At 39.4% G+C, this 20728-nt stretch overlaps 1 non-coding gene and 1 pseudogene across 1 annotated transcript; one reads left to right on the top strand and one right to left on the bottom strand.

Moving 5' to 3' along the window:
* Positions 1-6830: 6830 nt before the first annotated feature.
* Positions 6831-6937, bottom strand: LOC112719193 (small nucleolar RNA R71). The gene has a single exon (XR_003161505.1). It is a non-coding gene; the product is annotated as a small nucleolar RNA R71 (small nucleolar RNA).
* Positions 6938-20365: 13428 nt separating this feature from the next.
* Positions 20366-20488, top strand: LOC112719075 (small nucleolar RNA snoR2/U65; annotated as a pseudogene).
* The last annotated feature ends 240 nt before the right edge of the window (positions 20489-20728 follow it).

The following is a 20728-nucleotide window of genomic DNA, read 5'->3' as shown; positions in this document are numbered from 1 at the left end:
TGTAATAAAAAAGTAGAGATCTGAAAGGAGCACAGCATCTCCATACGCCTATCTGAAATTCCCACTATTGATTTACATAAGTATTTCTATCTTATTTTATTTTCTATTTATTATTAGTTTTCGAAACCCATAACCATTTAATCTGCCTAACTGAGATTTACAAGGTGACCATAGCTTGCTTCATACTAACAATCTCTGTGGGATCGACCCTTACTCACGTAAGGTATTACTTGGATGACCCAGTACACTTGCTGGTTAAGTTGAACGGAGTTGTGAGCTTCTCTAACAGTGCCTGGAACTCTTTTATCACAATTTCGTCCACCAAGTATGTAGCTTCACAAATTATTTTGGGTCTTAAGAGTGTGTAGCTCCACAAATTACGTTGCATTATGACTATCTTAGCTTCACAAATTATGTTGCATTATGACTGTTTAAGGTGAATACATGTGTTTTTCAATAGTGATATGGTGAAAAATTTTGTTTTTGATTTACTATCTTATTTTTCCATATAAATTATGAGTATCATGTTATTTTGCAATAATAATTTAATCTTAGTCAACAAATGATAAATCTTAGTCAACAAATGATATAGATAATACCATTAAAGTTTGAATAATATTTTGATGTTTGTATTTTTTAGGGTGTATTTATAATTTTAAAATATTTTATTATAAAATGATTTTTTTCGGTTAAACTATGATTGGACCGGTTAGACCAGTAAACCAGTAAACCAGTGACTAGAATGATTCGATGATCGGTCTGGTTTTCAGAACCTTGGATATACATCATATATACTATTTATACACACACACACACACACACACACACACACACACACACATACACACACACACACACAGAGCACACACACACACACACACACACACACACACACACACACACATACTATCATACAAGTCTTAAGTTAGCGTACAACCATTCACATCTTGTTACTATATAAATAATCAACACTCCGAGCCCTGGTAGGAAGCCCTTAAGCAGGCACCCAAAAATTAGCATAGTCAACTTTATACATTCTACTCTCTCAATGAGTCTAATAAAAAATGAGAAACTAAACACAAAAGCTAGACTGACACAAAAAACTCCCAAAAACCACATCCTCAGCTCCCAAGCATCAACTGTCGTCATCAGAGGAAATCTCAATCACATCTAAACACTCCTCAGGAGCCTCGTCCTCATCATCATAAATCTTAATAAGCTCAGGAGGGGTCCTGGCACTCATACTACTGCTTTGTCCCACACTCGTTGGTCAACTAATGGAGTTGGTGCGTAGCTCCTCAGATGAGGGCTCAGACGAAGATACTGAGATCTGCTCTGCAGGAATATCCCACTCAGGTATAAGCTCTGGTACATGCTCCTCTGTGGGCTCAGGCCCAGGGACCACCTGATCCTCAAGCTGATCATGGTGCTGATGAGGTACAAGTTTGTCATGGAACGGGTGAAACAGAGCATCAAGATGTAGCCAATCTAATAAGAACTCATAAGGTATATCGAGGTTAAAGAGAGGAGTGTTAATAGGATGATGGAAAGGGTGGTTGCACAGAATGCACATACGAGTCCTAATCTCTGCAGCTACTACGTAAAATCTATGCTGTACAAGATCCTCATATACGTAGGTAGGGTCCATCTCATAGAACAGAATGCCTGTCTCCGTCTGACGGGGAAGGAAAGAAAGGGTAAGAACTGGAGGGTTCTTAGTAGGGTCGGGGGTAGTTAGTTAAGTCAAGATTATCACAATTCAATTAATTCACAGCCAAATATACAAGAATCATAGAAAAATATCCAGTCACTACAATTTAGAATACCATTAAGGAATGTACAAACACAAGAAGACAATCACAAACAATTTCATATTATCAGGTAAAATGCAAATGTGCAGCAAGGATGATGCATGTCTAGTCCTATCGCAGGTAATGAGCTCATTTGTCTGTTTTGACCCGCACCCGACGCAGTCCAACTCGTAAGTTGAATAAGGCATTCCAGCGACATAACCTCTGCAGGTTTCTACTTCATGCAGGCGCTGATTCTCCAGTTGAAGTATGTCGAACATGACCTCTGTAAGTACTTGCAAGCGCTGATTCTTCAGCTGAAGCATGTGACCCCTTCTCCTGTAAGCCATTCCATATTTACGAGCAGTTCTCACACAATCATTCACATACAAAGCCCACGGCTTGTTAACATTTATCCTTTGGCACCATTACCATACTATCGTTACCTTCTCATGACCTTCCTATAATCATACATACTAATTTATCTTCTTTTTTTTTTTTCAGTATTTTACTTATTTATCCTTAATAGTTCAAACTATCTTCACATTGTTCTCTCATTATCCACTAAGTATTTTATGCAAAGAGAATCATAAGATTCTTAAGTTAACTTTCTGACTCTAAATCTTTTAAAAAGAGTATTCTTTTTTATTCTGTTCTATCTTACCATTGATAATATCAATAATAATAATATCTTTACTAAATAATATTCTTGATAAATTAAAAACAATAATAATAATTTTTTTTTAATACAAATAAAAAAATTTAAGAAATAAATAATATTTATAACTTCCTTGAAGACTTAACTCTTTTAAGCTTTACTTCTAAACTTTTATTAATTATGTTTTAAACCTCAAACTTTTAATTATTTTACTTTTAACCCAACATTTTTAGAAAACTACTAATTAGCTCTTTGTTTATTAATATTTACAATAGTAACTCTGAGTTTTTATAAAAATACCCGCTCATCCCCAAACACTTACTTTTTACTACAAATACTTCTAAATGCATTTATTTATAAAATCAACCTCATTTTTCATCAAAACACAATTTTATTTTCAAATTAATAATATTATAATGGTAACAGTTACAGTTCTTTAAACCCAAATTTTGTATTTAAAATTATTTTTTACACAATTAGTAGTAAAATTCTAAATAATAGAAGTTAAATATATTAAATTATCAAGTGTATAAATAAAATAAAAAGTCAAATAATAGAGGATATGATACAATCAAATAATATATAGAAAAAACTCTAGTTACTAAAGATCCTGATAGTCATTGTCATCATTGTCATCGACATTCCATTGGTCCTGCTGCTGAGGCGGCAGCCGATGCCATGTGGCACTTGATGAGTGGATAATTTATACGCTTTTTGGCATTGTTTTTAGGTAGTTTTTAGTAAGTTTAAGCTACTTTTAGGGATGTTTTCATTAGTTTTTATGCTAAATTCACATTTCTGGACTTTACTATGAGTTTGTGTATTTTTCTGTGATTTCAGGTAATTTCTAGCTGAAATTGAGGGACTTGAGCAAAACTCTGATAGGAGACTGACAAAGGACTGCTGATGCTGTTGGAATCTGACCTCCCTGCACTCGAAATGAATTTCCTGGAGCTACAGAACTCCAAATGGTGCGCTCTCAACGGCGTTGGAAAGTAGACATCCAGAGCTTTCCAGCAATATATAATAGTTCATACTTTATTCGGGAATTGATGACGTAAAGTGGCGCTCAACGCCAAGTACATGCTGCTGTCTGGAGTTAAACGCCAGAAACACGTCACGACCCGGAGTTGAACGCCCAAAACACATCATAACTTGGCGTTTAACTCCAATAAAAGCCTCAGCTCATGGATAGATCAAGCTTAGCCCAAACATACACCAAGTGGGCCCCAGAAGTGGATTTATGCATCAATTACTTACTCATGTAAACCCTAGTAGCTAGTCTAGTATAAATAGGATAATTTACTATTGTATTAGACATCTTTTGATCACTTTAGACCTTGGGGGGGGGGGGGCTGGCCATTCGACCATGCCTGAACCTTTCACTTATGTATTTTCAACGGTGGAGTTTCTACACACCATAGATTAAGGGTGTAGAGCTCTACTGTACCTCAAGTTTCAATACAATTACTATTATTTTCTATTCAATTCTCTTTTATTCTTATTCCAAGATATACGTTGCACTTCAACTTGATGAATGTGATGATCCGTGACACTCATCATCATTCTCACCTATGAACGCGCGTGACTGACAACCACTCCCGTTCTACCTTAGGCCGGGCGCATATCTCTTAGATTCCCCAACAGAATCTTCGTGGTATAAGCTAGATAGATGGCGGCATTCATGGGAATCCGGAAGGTCTAACCTTGTCTGTGGTATTCTGAGTAGGATTTTGGAATTGAATGACAGTGACGAGCTTCAAACTCCTGAAGGCTGGGCGTTAGTGACAGACGCAAAAGAATCAATGGATTCTATTCCAACCTGATTGAGAATCGACAGACGATTAGCCGTGCAGTGACAGCGCATAGGACCATTTTCCTGAGAGGATTAAAAGTAGCCATTGACGACGGTGATGCCCTACATACAGCTTACCATGGAAAGGAGTAAGAAGGATTGGATGAAAGCAATAGGAAAATAGAGATTCGAGAGGATTCTAGCATCTCCACACGCGTATCTGAAATCCCCACCATTAATTTACATAAGTATTTATATCCTATTTTATTTTCTGTTTATTATTAATTTTCGAAATTCATAACCATTTAATCTGTCTAACTGAGATTTACAAGGTGACTATAGCTTGCTTTAAACCAATAATCTCTGTGGGATCGACCCTTACTCACGTAAGGTATTACTTGGATGACCCAGTACACTTGTTGGTTAAGCTGAACGGAGTTATGATCACACCAGGGATTATCAAGATCCCAATTTATCATACCATGATCTCTTTGGGGTATTTTTGAAAGAGACCAACTTTGAGGATCACAATTTCGTCTACCAAGTTTTTGGCGTCGTTGCCGGGGATTGTTCGAGTATGGACAACTGACGGTTCATCTTGTTGCTCAGATTAGGTAATTTTTTTTCAAAAATCTTTTTCAAAATTTTTCTTTTCTTTTTCGTTTTTTTCCAAAAATATTTTCGAAAAAAATTAATAAAAATCCAAAAAAATCATAAAATCATAAAAATCAAAAATATTTTGTGTTCTTGTTTGAGTCTTGAGTCAATTTTTAAGTTTGGTGTCAATTGCATGCTTTAAAAATTTTCTTACATTTTTCGAAAATTCCATGCATTCATAGTGCTCTTCATGATCTTCAAGTTGTTCTTGACAAGTCTTCTTGTTTGATCTTGATGTTTTCTTGTTTTTTGTTGTTTGTTGTTTTTCATGTGCATTTTTCGTTTGTTAGAGTCCATGCATTAAAGATTTCTAAGTTTGGTGTCTTGCATGTTTTCTTTGCATAAAAAATTTTTCAAAATTATGTTCTTGATGTTCATCATGATCTTCAAAGTGTTCTTGGTGTTCATCTTGACATTCATAGTGTTCTTGCATGCATTAAGTGTTTTGATCCAAAATTTTCATGTTTTGGGTCATATTTGTGTCTTTCTCTCTCATCTTTAAAAATTCAAAAATCAAAAAAATATCTTTTCCTTCTTTCTCTCCAAATTTTCGAAATTTTGGGTTGACTTGGTCAAAAATTTTTAAAAATTAGTTGTTTCTTACAAGTCAAGTCAAAATTTCAATTTTAAAAAAAAATCTTATCTTTTTAAATTCTTTTTCAAATTATTTTCAAAATCTTTTTCTTATTTTTATCATATTTTCGAAAATACACTAACAATTAATGTGATTGATTCAAAAATTGGAAGTTTGTTACTTAAAATTGGAAGTTTGTTACTTTCTTGTTAAGAAAGGTTCAATCTTTAAATTCTAGAATCTTATCTTGTAGTTTCTTGTTAGTTAAGTCATTTTAAAAATTAAAGCTTTTTCAAAATGCCTTTTTCTTAAAAATCTTATCTTTTCATCTTATCTTTTTCAAAATTTGATTTTAAAATATCCTTTCTATCTTCCTATCTTCTTATCTTTTTAAAATTAAAAACTTCAAATCTTTTTCAATCAACCAACTAACTTTTTGTTTGTTTCTTATCTTTTTCAAAACCAACTAACTACTTCTCCCTCTCTAATTTCGAAAAATATCTCATCTCTTTTTCAAAAATTCTTTTTTGTTTTAAACTTTAATTTTAATCTTATCTCATCTCTAATTTTCGAAAATTACTAACACTTTTTTAAAATTATTTTCAAATTTTCCCTCTCTTTTCTTATTCTATTTAATTAATTATTTACTAACACTTCTCTTCACCTCTATTCATCTAAAATCTGAGCCCAATCTATCCCTTGTGTTTGGATTCTTCACTTTTCTTTCTTCTACCCCTTTCTTCTTCCACTAACATAAAAGAATCTCTATACTGTGACATAGAGGATTCCTCTTTCTTTTATTGTTTTCTTCTCTCTCATATGAGTAGGAACAAGGACAAAAGCACTCTTGTTGAAGCTGATCCTGAACCTGAAAGGACTTTGAAGAGAAAGCTAAGAGAAGCTAAATCACAACAATCCAGAAGTAACCTTTTAGAAATTTTCGAACAAGAGAAGGAGATGGCAGCCGAACCCAATAATGATAATGCAAGGAGGATGCTTGGTGACTTTACCAAACCCACATCCAAATTTGATGGAAGAAGCATCTCCATTCCTGCCATTGGAGCAAATAATTTTGAGCTGAAACCTCAGCTAGTTGCCTTAATGTAACAAAACTGCAAGTTTTATGGACTTCCATCTGAAGATCCTTACCAGTTTTTAACTGAGTTCTTGCAGATTTGTGAGACTGTTAAGACGAATGCAGTTGATCCTGAAGTCTACAGACTCATGCTTTTCCCTTTTGCTGTAAGAGACAGAGCTAGAATATGATTGGATTCACAACCTAAGGATAGCCTGGACTCCTGGGAAAAGCTGGTCACGACTTTCTTGGATAAATTCTTTCCTCCTCAAAAGCTAAGCAATCTTAGAGTGGATGTTCAGACCTTCAAACAAAAAGATGGTGAATCCCTCTATGAAGCTTGGGAAAGATACAAGCAGTTGACCAAATGGTGTCCACCTGACATGTTTTCAGAATGGACCATATTGGATATATTCTATTATGGTCTATCTGAGTTTTCAAAAATGTCATTTGATCATTCTGCAGGTGGATCCATTCACCTAAAGAAAACACCTGCAGAAGCTCAAGAACTCACTGACATGGTTGCAAATAACCAATTCATGTACACTTCTGAGAGGAATTCCGTGAATAATGGGACACCTCAGAGGAAGGGAGTTCTTGAAATTGATGCTCTGAATGCCATATTGGCTCAGAACAAAGTGTTGACTCAGCAAGTTAACATAATTTCTCAAAGTCTAAATGGATGGCAAAATGCATCCAACAGTACTAAAGAGGCAGCTTCTGAAGAAGCTTATGATCCTGAGAACCCTGCAATGGCAGAGGTTAATTACATGGGTGAACTTTATGGAAACACCTATAATTCATCATGGAGAAATCATCCAAATTTCTCATGGAAGGATCAACAAAAGCCTCAACAAGGCTTTAACAATGGTGGAAGAAATAGGCTCAGTAATAACAAGCCTTTTCCATCATCTTCTCAGCAACAGACAGAGAATTTTGAACAAAACACTTCTAATTTAGCCAATTTAGTCTCTGATCTGTCAAAGACCACTTTCAGTTTCATGAGTGAAATAAGATCCTCCATCAGAAATCTGGAGGCACAAGTGGGCTAGCTGAGTAAGAAAGTCATTGAAACTCCTCCCAGTATTCTCCCAAGCAATACAGAAGAGAATCCAAAAGGAGAGTGCAAGGCCATTGATTTAATCAATATGGCTGAATGCACAAGGGAGGAGGAGGACGAAAATCCTAGTGAGGAAGACCTCCTGGGACGTCTCTCAAGCAAGAAGGAATTTCTTATTAAGGATCCAAAGGAATCTGAGGCTCATATAGAGACCATAGAGATTCCATTAAATCTCCTTCTGCCATTCATGAGCTCTGAAGACTATTCTTCCTCTGATGAGGATGAAGATGGGACTGGAGAGCAAGTTGCTCAATATTTAGGAGCTATCATGAAGCTGAATGCCAAGTTGTTTGGTAATGAGACTCGGGAAAGTGAACCTCCCTTACTCATTAGTGAACTAGATACCTGGATTCAGCAAACTTTACCTCAAAAGAAGCAAGATCCTGGCAAGTTCTTAATACCTTGCACCATAGGCACATTGACCTTTGAAAAAGCTCTATGTGATCTGGGGTCAGGGATAAATCTTATGCCACTCTCTGTAATGGAGAAGCTGGGGATCATTGAGGTACAACCTGCCTTGTTCTCATTACAATTGGCAGACAAGTCATTAAGACAAGCTTATGGAGTAGTAGAGGACGTGTTAGTAAAGGTTGAAGGCCTTTACATCCCTGCTGATTTCATAATCTTAGACACTAGGAAGGAAGAGGATGAGTGTATCATCCTTGGAAGACCTTTCCTAGCCACAGCAGGAGCTGTGATAGATGTCAATAGAGGTGAATTAGTCCTTCAATTGAATGGGGACTACCTTGTGTTCAAGGCACATGGCCATCCCTCTGTGACAAAAGAGAGTAAGCACAAAGAGCTTCTCTCAGTTCAGAGTCAAGAAGAGCCCCCACAGTCAAACTCTAAGTTTGGTGTTGGGAGGCCACAACCAAACATTAAATTTGGTGTTAAGACCCCATATCCAAACTCTAAGTTTGGTGTTGAGACTATACAACATTGACCTGATCACCTTTGTGGCTCCATGAGAGCACACTGTCAAGCTATTGACATTAAAGAAGCGCTTGTTGGGAGGCAACCTAATTTTATTTATCTAATTTTTATTTTATTTTGTTTTATTGTTATTTTGTGTTTTATTAGGTACATGATCATGAGGAGTCACGAAAAAATCATAAAAATTAAAAACAGAATCAAAAACAGTAGAAAAAAATTCGCACCCTGGAGGGAGGACAGACTGGCGTTCAACGCCAGTAAGAAGCATCTGGCTGGCGTTCAACGCCAGAACAGAGCATGAATCTGGCGCTGAACACCAGAAACAAGCAACATTCTGGCGTTTGAACGCCAGTAATGTGCCTTGAGAAAAGCTGGCGCTGAACGCCAGTAACAAGCATGGAACTGGCGTTCAACGCCAGAAACATGCTACACATGGGCGTTGAACGCTCAGAACATGCTTCACATGGGCGTTGAACGCCCAGAACATGCTTCACATGGGCGTTGAATGCCCAGAACATGCATCACCTCGGCGTTTAAATGCCAGAATGGTATGCAAAGGCATTTTACATGCCTATTTGGTGCAGGGATGTAATTCCTTGACACCTCAGGATCTGTGGACCCCACAGGATCACCTCAGAATCTGTGGACCCCACAGGATCCCCACCTAACATATTCCCACCTTACCTCCTAATCCTATTTCACTCTTCCCCATGTCACACTTCCCATCAACTTCAATCCCTCTTCCCAATTACCCCCTTCATCACTCACATCCACCCACTCTTCCCCATACACCCCACCTACCTTCAAAATTCAAAAACACTTTCCCACCCAAACCCACCCTAAATGGCCGAACCTACCCTCTCCCCTTTCCCTATATATACCCTTCCATTCTACTTCATTTTCACACAACACAAATCCCCTCTTCTACACCTTGGCCGAATCCATCTCCCCTCACTCTCCTCGATATTTTCTTCTTCTTCTTCTTCTCTTCTTTCTTCTATTGCTCGAGGGCGAGCAATATTTTAAGTTTGGTGTGGTAAAAGCATAAGCTTTTTGTTTTTCCATTACCATCAATGGCACCTAAGGCCGGAGAATCCTCTAGAAATGGAAAAGGGAAGACAAAAGCTTCCACCTCCGAGTCATGGGAGATGGAAAGATTCATCTCCAAAAGCCATCAAGACCACTTCTATGATGTTGTGGCAAAGAAGAAGGTGATCTCTGAGGTCCCTTTCAAGCTAAAAAAAAATGAGTATCCGGAGATCCGACATGAAATCAGAAGAAGAGGTTGGGAAGTCCTAACCAATCCCATGCAATAAGTCAGAATCTTAATGGTTCAAGAGTTCTATGCCAATGCATGGATCACTAGGAACCATGATCAAAGTATGAACCCGAGTCCAAAGAATTATCTCACAATGGTTCGGGGGAAATACTTAGATTTTAGTCCGGAAAATGTGAGGTTGGCGTTCCACTTGCCCATGATGCAAGAAGATGTACGCCCCTACACTAGAAGGGTCAACTTTAATCAAAGGTTGGACCAAGTCCTAATGGACATATGTGTGGAAGGAGCTTAATGGAAAAGAGACTCCAAAGGCAAGCCAGTTCAACTAAGAAGACTGGATCTCAAGCCTGTGGCTAGAGGATGGTTGGAGTTCATTTAATGCTCCATCATTCCCACAAGCAACCGATCTGAAGTTACTGTGGATCGGGCCATCATGATTCATAGCATCATGATTGGAGAGGAAGTAGAAGTTCATGAAGTGGTCTCCAATGAAATATACAAAATAGCTGAAAAGCCCTCCACCATGGCAAGGCTAGCTTTTCCTCACCTTATTTGCCATCTATGTTACTCAGCTGGAGTTATCATAGAAGGAGACATCTCTATTGAGGAGGATAAGCCCATCACCAAGAAGAGGATGGAGCAAGCAAGAGAGACCCTCCACGGATCTCAAGAGATGCATGAGGAAGCTCATCATCAAGAAATCCCTGAGATGCCTCAAGGGATGCACTTTCCTCCCAACAACTATTGGGAACAACTCAACACTTCCTTAGAAGATTTGAGCTACAATGTGGAACAATTAAGGGTGGAACATCATGAGCACTCCATCATTCTCCATGAAATAAGAGAAGATCAAAGAGCAATGAGGGAGGAACAACAAAGGCAAGGATGGGACATAGAAGAGCTTAAGGACATTGTTGGTCCTTCAAGAAGAAGACGCCACTAAGGTGGATTTATTCCTTGTTCTTATTTCTTTCTGTTTTTCGGTTTCTATGTTATGTTTATTTTGTGTCTCTACTTCATGATCATTAGTATGTAGTAACTATGTCTTAAAGCTATGAATAAATTCCATTTATCCTTCACCTCTCTTAAATGAAAAAATGTTTTAATTCAAAAGAACAAGAAGTACATGAATTTCGAATTTATCCTTGAATTTAGTTTAATTATATTGATGTGGTGAAAAAGGATCCAAGGCTTTGAGCATCAATGGATAGGAGGGCCCAAGGAAATAAAATCCAAGCCTAAGCGGCTAAATCAAGCTGTCCCTAACCATGTGCTTGTGTCATGAAGGTCCAAGTGAAAAGCTTGAAACTGAGTGGTTAAAGTCGTGATCCAAAGCAAAAAGAGTGTGCTTAAGAGCTCTGGACACCTCTAACTGGGGACTCTAGCAAAGCTGAGTCACAATCTGAAAAGGTTCACCCAGTCATGTGTCTGTGGCATTTATGTATCCGGTGGTAAAACTGGAAAACAAAGTGCTTAGGGCCACGGCCAAGACTCATAAAAGTAGCTGTGTTTAAGAATCAACATACTTAACTAGGAGAATCAATAACACTATCTGAAATTCTAAGTTCCTATAGAAGCCAATCATTCTAAACTTCAAAGGAAAAAGTGAGATGCCAAAACTGTTCAGAAGCAAAAAGCTACAAGTCCCGCTCATCTAATTATAATTAATATTCATTGATATTTTGGAATTTATAGTATATTCTCTTCTTTTTATCCTATTTGATTTTCAGTTGCTTGGGGACAAGCAACAATTTAAGTTTGGTGTTGTGATGAGCGGATAATTTATACGCTTTTTGGCATTGTTTTTAGGTAGTTTTTAGTAAGTTTAAGCTACTTTTAGGGATGTTTTCATTAGTTTTTATGTTAAATTCACATTTCTGGACTTTACTATGAGTTTGTGTGTTTTTCTATGATTTCAGGTAATTTCTGGCTGAAATTGAGGGACGTGAGCAAAACTCTGAAAAAGGCTGACAAAAGGACTGCTGATACTGTTGGAATCTGACCTCCCTGCACTCGAAATAGATTTTCTGGAGCTACAGAACTCCAAATGGCGCGCTCTTAACGACATTGGCAAGTAGACATCCAGAGCTTTCCAGCAATATATAATAGTTCATACTTTATTCGGGAATTGACGACGTAAAATGGCGCTCAACGCCAAGTACATGCTGCTGTCTGGAGTTAAACGCCAGAAACACATCACGACCCGGAGTTGAACACCCAAAACACGTCATAACTTGGCGTTCAAATCCAATAAAAGCCTCAGCTCGTGGATAGATCAAGCTCAGCCCAAACATACACCAAGTGGGCCCCGGAAGTGGATTTATGCATCAATTACTTACTCATGTAAACCCTAGTATCTAGTCTAGTATAAATAGGATAATTTACTATTGTATTAGAGATCTTTTGATCACTTTAGACCTTTGGGGGGGCTGGCCATTCGGCCATGCCTGAACCTTTCACTTATGTATTTTCAACGGTGGAGTTTCTACACACCATAGATTAAGGGTGTGGAGCTCTGCTGTACCTCAAGTTTCAATACAATTACTATTATTTTCTATTTAATTCTCTTTTATTCTTATTCCAAGATATACGTTGCACTTCAACTTGATGACTGTGATGATCCGTGACACTCATCATCATTCTCACCTATGAACGCGCGTGACTGACAACCACTCCCGTTCTACCTTAGGCCGGGCACATATCTCTTAGATTCCCCAACAGAATCTTCGTGGTATAAGCTAGATAGATGGCGGCATTCATGGGAATCTGGAAGGTCTAACCTTGTCTGTGGTATTCCGAGTAGGATTCCAGAATTGAATGATTGTGACGAGCTTCAAACTCCTGAAGGCTGGGCGTTAGTGACAGACGCAAAAGAATCAATGGATTCTATTCCAACCTGATTGAGAACCGACAAATGATTAGCCGTGCTGTGACAGAGCATTTGGACCATTTTCACTGAGAGGATGGGATGTAGCCATCGGCAAGGGTGATGCCTCCAGACGATTAGCCGTGCAGTGACAGCGCATAGGACCATTTTCCCGAGAGGATTAAAAGTAGCCATTGACGACAGTGATGCCCTAAATACAGCTTGCCATGGAAAGGAGTAAGAAGGATTGGATGAAAGCAATAGGAAAACAGAGATTCGAGAGGATTCTAGCATCTCCACACGCCTATCTGAAATCCCCACCATTAATTTACATAAGTATTTCTATCCTATTTTATTTTCTGTTTATTATTAATTTTCGAAATCCATAACCATTTAATCTGCCTAACTGAGATTTACAAGGTGACTATAGCTTGCTTCATACCAACAATCTCTGTGGGATCGACCCTTACTCACGTAAGGTATTACTTGGATGACCAGTACACTTGCTGGTTAAGCTAAACGGAGTTATGATCACACTAGGGATTATCAAGATCCCAATTTATCATACCATGATCTCTTTGGGGTATTTTTGAAAGAGACCAACTTTGAGGATCACAATTTCGTCCACCAGCACTCCTTCTGCTAAACCCGCTCCAGCTCCCACCTCCACACCAGCATAAGGTCATCTGTGTCTGTCATGCGTAAGAGGATCACCTGATACCTCTCCTTAGACTCCCACAGCTACTGAGCTTGTTGGTGAAGGTTCGGGTGAGGAACAACACCTGCTCCCTCAAATCGATGCTTTTATCGGGATCGACGAACCGACTAGTGGCAGAGATGGATGAATGTCTCAACGTGGATATGCGAAAGTTGTTGACAAAGAACGTTTCCATCCTCTATACACGATTCTGTTGCGGCTCAGATGCGGTCTCGTGCAAGACATTATCAGGATCGGTGACTGATGCAGCGAAGTTGTTGCTGTCGTCTCTAGTATGCTGAGATTGTTGGGTTGCTACCTCCAATCTCTGCATGTAGGACTCCTGTGTAACACATTTTATGATTAGAGTTGCAGTTAATTCGAAAATGGTATATCACATAATGTTTACTCACATAATGATATGCGGCTAGCTGATCAGCCAATCTCTCCTTGTTCTCCTTCAACCTGTGAGCATACTTGAAGGTTTGGGATCAAGACAAGTCAAGTTCCTTATCGTAGAAATAGACTATTTCACAAAATGGATTGAGGCAGAGCCGCTAGCCACTGCCACCGCCCAAAGAAGTCAAAAGTTCCTATACATGAACATTGTCACAAGGTTTGGGATCCCATGCTCCATCACCACAGACAATGGCACTCAATTCACCGAGACGGGTTTCAGAAACCTGGTAGTCGATTTGAAAATCAGGCACCAGTTTACCTCTGTAGAACACCCACAAGCCAACGGACAGGCAAAAACTGCTAACAAAGTCATATTGGCTGGGCTAAAATGGAGACAACAGGACGCTAAGGGAGCTTGGGTCGAAGAGCTCCCACAAGTCCTGTGGGCATACCGGACAACACCACACTCTACCATCAGGGAATCATCCTTCCGACTTGCTTACAGAATGAAGGTGATTCTCGTAGAATTAGAAGAAGGATCCCCTAGAGTGATCCTCTACAGTGAAGATACCAACTCTCTAGCTCAAATGGAAAAGCTCGACCTACTTCTAGAAGTCCGAGAAAGAGTTCGATTTTGAGAGGAAGCACTAAAGCGTCGAATGGCTTTAAGGTATAATCAAAAGGTAATCCAGCGAGGATTCACCACCAACGATCTCGTTTTAATCTGAAATGATATTGGAGTAGGTTGATCAGCTGAAGGGAAGCTAGCAGCCAACTAGAAAGGACCATACCAAGTTACAGAAGTACTGGGGGAAAGGTTACTACAGGGTGGCTGACTTCGAAGGGTGGGAGCTACCAAGGTCATGGCATGCCTGTAACCTAAGAAGGTACTATAGCTAGAAAATAGTAAAGATCTTAGGTCAAGGCGCACTCTTTTTCCTAAAAAGGTTTTTTAATGAGGCGCCAGACCGAGATCTAAAAAACTGCCCGACCTAGAAGGGTAAGCACGCACATGTACACACTTTTGTTTATATTTTTATCTTATTATTATTTGAATGAAAGTTATAGATTCCCTAAAAAGTTTTCTACCAAGACGCATTAATCTAAGCTTGTAAAATGCAAAATTCATCGCTCGATTAAAAGAGGTCGGCAAGGTGAAGCGATAGAAGCAAGTTAATGCAAGAAGTTATAAAAAGTAACCCAGAAAAGTGACCTGACGAGGTCTAACTAAAAATGGGATTACTAAAAATAACTTAAAAAGGTCCGATAGAGAAGTCGAACCAATGAAAGGATCACTGAAAAGGGACAAAAACATCTCGCCAAGGCCAGAAGTGCTTAGCTGAAAGGTACAAGTCTTGAAAAAAGTCATTACTTAAAAAGGAAAAGCACAAGTCGGAAGAAGGCTAAAAAATCGTCCAAACAAACTATAAAGAAAAGGTTCCCCATCGGAACACTACCTAAAAAGTTGTTGGAATACGACTAAAAGCCCATATAGTAAAGGTGTACAGGTCGACACCAAAAGGGTGCGACCCAAAGAGACAAATATGACCTCAAAAAAAAGAATAAGTAAAAGTCCAAAAGGTTGAAAAGCCCAGGGCCGAAGTGCCTAGCTAAAAGGGTACAAAACTCCCGAAAGGAGATACTACTCAAAAGCAAAAGCATAATCTCAAAACAAGGGTAAAAAAGTCTTCCAAACAAACCGAAAAGGTTTTGTACCTAAAAATTATTCAGACTCGACTAAAAAGTCCGGACGGCATATCATGAGGACAACATAGCCAAAAGAGCCCACAAAGGGACTGCGTCGTCAAAAGCACCATGCAAAGGTCGAAACCGAAGGCATCTCAAAAGTTGAATCGACATATCAAGCAAAGCAAACTTAAAAACATTAAAGGCTCAAGAGCTGCTTAAAAGCAACCCAAAGAGCCAAAAGGTGTTTTTGATTAAAAAGCAAAAGTTGCTAAGAAGCAACTAAGTGTCAAGCAAAGTCATCCACAGAAACCTACAGAAACCAACAAAGTTCAACAAGTCCACAGGACGGACTATACCAATACATAATCAAAACAAAGATATAACAAGGGAATCATAAAACATCTGAATTCACATCAGCAGCTGCATCCTGAGGAGAAAGAGGGATCGTCGAGATAGGAATGGTTCCAACAACCCCATCTGGGCCAGTCGGGATATCTAGGTTAGGCTCAAGAGGGACCACCTCGGCAGAAGGGGCTGTAGAAGCTGAAGCTGCAGAAGCCTTGGCCGGTGGCACAGGGGGAGGACCCTCATCGTCATCATCTGGGGCAGGCACAATCTTGCCATCCTCCACCACGTTGTCCATGCTGAAAAGAGAGAGGTCGACGTCTGGAGTAAGAACCCGGACCTGGGCCTTCAGATTTTCATACATATCGATCATACTACTCACCATATGGCCTTGAAGCTCGGCGTAATCGTTCTAAGCAGATTGAAGCCTCTCCCTCGTTTCCAACAACTCGGCATAGGTCCGGGTATAGCTCTCCTTGGCTTTCTTGGCCATGTCCTCGGCCAAGTTAGCATCCGTCTCCGCCTCAGTAGCTCATGACTTCTCCTTCTCAACATCCCTCTCCAATTTAACAACCCTGGCATCCAGCTCGTCCTTCAGACCCTTCATCCTGTTACAATCAGCCTTGGCATCCTCCATAAAAGCTTTAGTGGCACGAACAGGGGATTCCTTAATATCTCAGGACAAGGCCGCACTGAGATTGGTCATCCGAACACTACTGCTCAATATGAAATCGAGATGGTGAAAGATTGACACATCGTCAGTCGAAACCTTACCACAAGGAGCAATCAACTTTGTGGCAAAGGTTACACCATCAAACTCTTTGTCGTCTAAATTATAAGTCCCAACAGTCTTTTGTTTTTGGGAGGGGGACTAGCAGAAGTAGGAGAGAAGGCAGCACTAGAGGTCGTCTGAGACAGGTCAGACGGAACTGTCTGAAGTTGTGGGGTCAGGATAATCTTCCTCGGACCCTGAAACTCAGCCGCCGGCTTCTTCGGAGGCAACTGTGCCGAAGACCCCTCCCCCAATGTCTTCTTCGATAAGTTCTGGACAGCCACCGCCTTTATCGCTTTGTGAAAAGCTTTCACTGACTCCGAAGACGCCATCATCTCTGAAAAAAAGCCAGGAAAACAATCACACAGTAGAAAAATGACAAAATCATAAGCAATAAAAGAAAACCTTCTCTATGAAGAAAGAAGTAGGATACTACCTAGTTCGGTACGGAGGAGGGAAGGATCTCCTAGAAATCTCTTAGTGTCCAGATGAGAAGGCTCCCCCCAATGCTCCTCTAAAACATTTACAAAAGCTTGTTCTACCTCATCTAAAATTTTTCAAGAATACTTGAGAACTACTATATCTTTTTGCCACCAGAAAGGAAAGGTCGGCTCATCATTTTCATCCAGAAAGAAAGGGCGAGCTCCCTCAACAGCTCGGACTTTAAAGTAGAAGTTCTTAAAGTCACGAAATGAGTCATCATACATGGAAAAAAACCTTTCTCCCCTGGGTAGCCCAAAAGGAGATCCAAGAAGCCTTCTTCTTGGCCACTACTCATTTGGTCAGCACAAATAGGTAGAGGAAAAGGAGATGGGAAGGATGAACACCTAGTTCTTGACATAAAAATTTTAAAATCTTTATAAAGGCCCAAGAGTTTGGATGAAGCTGTGAAGGGGCCACATTGCAGTTCCACAAGAGCTCGATTTCGAAGGAAGTAAAAGGAATGGTAATATTCAGCTGGAAAAAGAAGTAATCACAGGGATAGAAAAAGGGACGCTCTTCCCGACCTAAGGGAGGGAAGCTAACCCTCTCCTCAGGGTCAGGCGACACCAATTCATAATTCTTCTCATCATCCCTACCACTATAGATCCTATGAAACCTCCTAAGCTTCTCACAGTACTCAAGGTCGGCTACAGTAAAACACATTAAGACTATGGAATCTTACCAGTCAGCCATACCCGCAGGGACCTTTGTAGACATCTCAACAATATTTCTACGTGAAGATATAGAACCCTACACCTACAGCGAGAAAATAATAAGTGTCACTACCAAACAACTCGGGCAAGATCAAAACCAGGACAAAAAAGTGAAGCAAACACATAGCAAACAAAAGGGCATCCCAGGGTTTGCAAGAAGCAAGAAAACTATCACCAACACCCAGGAACGTCCCTTGGAGGCAACAACACAGATATAACAAAGGAGGAATATAGGGAATCAAAAGCAAACCCTTAGTCCCGTCACCAAAACTCAAAAGAGAAAATGCAAATGGTTCACCCAAGTATCGACATTTCAACAAAAATGAAGCAACGAAGATAAAAAAGATTTCAGACAAACAAAGCATGCAACAATCATCAGAAGCAAAATAGAATAGTAAAGTAATACAAAGAGGAATGAAATAGAAGAATCAACTTAGAAAAGAGAAGAAGGCAGGAGGACAAATGCGCAAGCAGCAAGTCACGAATAACCCCCGCTGAGAGATGGAATCTCCGAAAAACCAAGAAAGAAACAATATTGGATGCTGGGGCAAACAGAGGATGAAGGAAAGAAAGCTTCTTTCGCTGAGCAAATGAAACGCATGAACGATCCAAGAGAAAAACTTCAAGAAAGAAGCGAGCTTAGGGGCAAAATCGAAGGGGTCAGACGAACAAAGTTTTGCAAAAGAGCGAAGGAAACTGAAAAATGCAAAACCTCCTCTTTGATTTCAAACAAAGTTTAAAGAGGGAAAAGAAACGGAAAAAAATGAAAGCCCAATCAATAGGCAATAAAAGCGCGTGCGTATTCCCAAGAAGGTAACCCCCTCAAGGAACAAATGCAGCAATAAAGGAGCAAAAAACAAAAAATGCTTCGCATTTAAAAAACCACGCAAAACTCGCGAACGCAGGAGTGGACCAGACAAGATGCTTGAGCACGGCTTCCCCAAAGAGATCAAGGCTCAGAAAGCATGATCTCATGGAAAGGTCCAAGCTCAAGCAAGGGCACTGTTTATACCCTGGGCCGAGCTATATGGTCCGGGTTGGACGAAGACAAAATGAATGACCTCTTATAAGGTTGGCTCATCACTGACCTCTTCCTAAAGAGCTCGGCCAAATCACCATAGAGGCCCAAGCAGGCCCAAAGCAGAGGATCACAACCCACCCAAAGGCGGCTGGCCAAAAGATAGGTGATCTCACCCACAAAAGATAAGATAAGATAACGAACTTATCTCGAGGAAGGTCACTCCACACCACTATAAATACACTGGAACACCCAGGTATAACACACACTCCAATACTACAAAAAACTTGCCTAAAGTCCGTACTGACTTAAGTATCGGAATCTCTTGCAGGTACCACCACCCTCCGGTGATAGAAGAACCAGCAACATCTCCAGTTCCAACAAGTCGGACAAGACGGCTCCGATCACACCATAAGATCTCATCCGAGATCAACCTCAACATTTCACGTAACCCTCGGAACCGTCGTACATCAGCTTGATGACATTAGTACACTCCTATGTACATGCTTTGTTATTTGGCGCAAACTGAAAAACTTAAGATTTGTAGTTTACTAAAAAGTTTTTGAAGTAGTTCAACAATAAGCAGCAACATCCATCAATCAACAATAAGTAGTTTAATTGATTAAGATTAGTAGTTTCATCTATATGGCATTATATGAGTTAAGCAGCAACATCCATTAACAATCAAGAATTATCAAATACAATAAGTAGTTCAAACCTACTAACCTAAATCGAATCTATCTAGACAACCTAAGTCCACTAAAATTAGAAAATTGAGTGTAACTAAATTAAACTGACTAACTAAAATGGTTTACATATAAAAGACTTAAAATAGTACTCACACTGAAGTTCCATTAGACCAAATCGTTATCCATACAATAGGAGGTGGTGGAGGGACATCTGGCTGGAATCTGTGAGAAGATTTTGGCACCGCGGTGTCTGTTGTTAGAGGTGTCGTCGTCGAGATAGTGCGCTAGTAAGCGGATAGAAGTGGTAGAGAAGTCCACTCTGATGAAGTAGACAGATGACTTCTTGGTTGCAGGACGGCGCAGCAGTAGGAGCCACGTAGTTGGGGTTAGGGACCATAATGAATGGCTAATCCTGTGCAACCATTGCTTGTGAATCTACGATGTCACAGGGGTAGTCCGAGTAAAGGCGAACGACTGAGAAGTTCCAGGGGTACCAGTAAAACCCCTCCCTCTACCACAACCACGAGGTCAATCCGTGATGCCTCTACCTCTCGTCATGTCTACCAAGAGTATATCAATTAATATTAGTCACAAAAACAATGCAATAATAAAGATAAAATTTATAGACACTTTAAATCACATAAATCAACAAATACAATACAAATCATATGTATATTTATATTATTTGAAAAAAAATTTGTCATAACCTCCCTTAAAGTTGGATATATATCCATGCTGTGTTTGATTTGAAGTAGTTCTCTGCAGATTTCAAACTTAAAGTGTAAACTAATTTTTTTTTTAATTTAGGGTTTAGGTTCAATGCCCACGTTGCTGATAGCTTGGACCAAGAACAAGAGTTTCACTTCTTTTGCATCTTGATAGGAACCTGCGGATTTCGATACTCTATCTGTGGAGCCGTTTTCTGCGATTACATTCTCACTTTTTTTTTTATATATTTTATCTCTGGAATATTTTGTGTATTTGAATGGAGCTAATGAGGACTAACCCGAATTGAAATTACCGTCTAAAAATTGTTATCCTTGATGTCAAATTCTGGCTTAATGGGGCTTCCATTCATTGATGATTAACAAAACTATAATCAGATTAATTGGTGTTATTAAACTAAAGAATTTTAGTAATATTCAATATTTTAATTAACAATCCTAATTTAGTTAA

The sequence above is a fragment of the Arachis hypogaea genome, chromosome 10, assembly GCF_003086295.3.
Source record: "Arachis hypogaea cultivar Tifrunner chromosome 10, arahy.Tifrunner.gnm2.J5K5, whole genome shotgun sequence".
Classification (NCBI taxonomy): Eukaryota; Viridiplantae; Streptophyta; class Magnoliopsida; order Fabales; family Fabaceae; genus Arachis; species Arachis hypogaea.
Note: the sequence above shows the minus strand (reverse complement) of the source record. Positions and strands in the feature narration are given on the sequence as shown.